Raw genomic sequence first — 2,234 nt, 5'->3', positions numbered from 1 at the left:
GAAGGTTTGATATAGACAACGTCTAGGTATATCATTCCATAAGTCCTAATATACTAGAATGGTGCCCATACGCTAGTGCTTGGTTGCTTTGCTTGCAAGATTTCATAGATACCCTATTAGAAGTCGTAGACAGTCGTACATGTTATACGAGACACTAAAAGTTGATGTCTAATAATTAAGTCTTAAAAGTCCACATTAATGCGAAGGTGTGTACGTCTGCATGTTTGTCATCTATGAAGATTGGTTGAGTTATACATATTTATATAGCTGATATTTGGCACATATAACTTGCATCCTGGAGTATAAAGTAAATTTTTAAAACCGATCTTAATTTTCCTAGAGATAGCGTAGGTCATATTGAACAAATTTTTCAGGATTAAAAAATAAAAAAAAAACATTTAAAATTCTGCAATAAAAAGTTCACAACGTGGCCAACCCTGAGCCTCGATGATCCTATAAGTCCCAGTTATCATCACAAGCATGTGCCTAAAAGTGGGGCAAATAACTTTAATATAAAAAAAGCGGTTCAGTGCCCGAGATAAAGGAAGAAAATGGTAGTTAATATTATGCCCCGCTTTGTTCTTGTTTGCTGATGATTTGAAACGGCACTTAAAAATTATTATGTGCACTTAACGAAGAGCCCAAGTAGGTAGGTACTATCTACATAGTATCTACTAAAAACATAGAAGCGTATAAAGTACCTAATGCCAGTTTACGATTATTTGGTAGGTTCAAAACCAGAATGAGTGAACGAGATTCTACCGAGAATAAAGGAGTTACTTATTAAGAGTTCGGCAGAAAACAAAGGAGCTCTAAGATTTGAAAATAGAGTAACAAGGTACGTATTAATACCGCCATGTTTTTGTATTAAAATTTAGATGAACCACCGCACCGGTTGGCTGCAAGCCAGTTATGTTGAGTGGCACCGCTGTAACTGTGGACTGAAGTAATTTGTTTCTTAGAGTTAAATTCGATATTTGTAATAGAGCAATGCGGTCCAGAGTCCCAGACGGTGTAAGATTGCTAGACTAGAGAAATACCAATTGCAGCTAAATGCAGTTTTCATTAACAGATGTTACTTTCACAGAATGCCTGAATCCCTATTATTATGTGGACTTAACGAAGAGCCCAAGTAGGTAGGTACCTACTAGCTGCATAATATCTATGCGGCTAGTCAGTCACCCACAAGATTCTCATACAGCAGTGGGTGTTGTACCCATGAGCAGAAAGGGTTGTACCCATTTACCGTAATGGTTGGAAATTATATTAAATTTTATATGTCGATACGTTTTATCTATACCTAGTTGAGGAGAAAGAAATATAATTTATAGACCACAGATCTTTGACACTTATAAAAAACCTACATGAAACAACCCAGCCTTGAAATACTTTTACAATTATTTTTTGTTTGATGGTTATCCACAGAAAATAAACACGAATTCTGTGTGGTGGTAAAACAAAGCGAAACAAAGACTTCTTATTTAATAACCTGTGGCAACATCCAATTGTTAGGATTTCTGGTTATAAAAGTCGATCTACGTCACAGTGATTAAAAGACACCACATAGCATACTTACACCAAGCTCCATATATAGAGGCATCATTGTATATAGGGGCGGTGTATAATTTTAGCAAAAGTATAATTTCAATCGATTTATAAGCGGCTTAAAATGGCTCTCATATAATAAACATGTTTTATAACAATAAAATATATCTACCTATATTTTTTGAGTCATTTACAAGTCCATAGTTCACATTTTAAGTACATATTTGTAAAGAACTACTGAATACTCAAGAATGTAGCGCAAGATATACCTAACTATATCATATATTGTAGGAAATAATTAGAACCTGCTGGATTCATTAGGTACTTATGTAAGCTCATTAACGCACAGTTATTGGATTTATTCCACTGTATAGAGGCGGTTGGCATACCACACACATATCTTTCAAGTTATAAAACTTAGTTATTTAACATGATTTATTTCTGAGGCTTTGCATTAATTTATGCCTTTAGGTACGTGGTATGTATAAGAAAACCTTATAGGTACCTCTGAAGCCATATTTATCGACAGCTTTATTAATTTGTAAACGTTTAACCTTCTACGTTAAGCAGTCTATCTAACGCATTAATTTCAAAATTCAAAATTCATTTATTTCAAGTAGGCCTAATATAAGCACTTTTGAAACGTCAAGTCTGTCTGTGTGTAGTGACTACCACAAATCTCATAAATC

This window comes from Pararge aegeria, chromosome 10 (assembly GCF_905163445.1).
Source record: "Pararge aegeria chromosome 10, ilParAegt1.1, whole genome shotgun sequence".
Lineage (NCBI taxonomy): Eukaryota > Metazoa > Arthropoda > Insecta > Lepidoptera > Nymphalidae > Pararge > Pararge aegeria.
Note: the sequence above shows the minus strand (reverse complement) of the source record.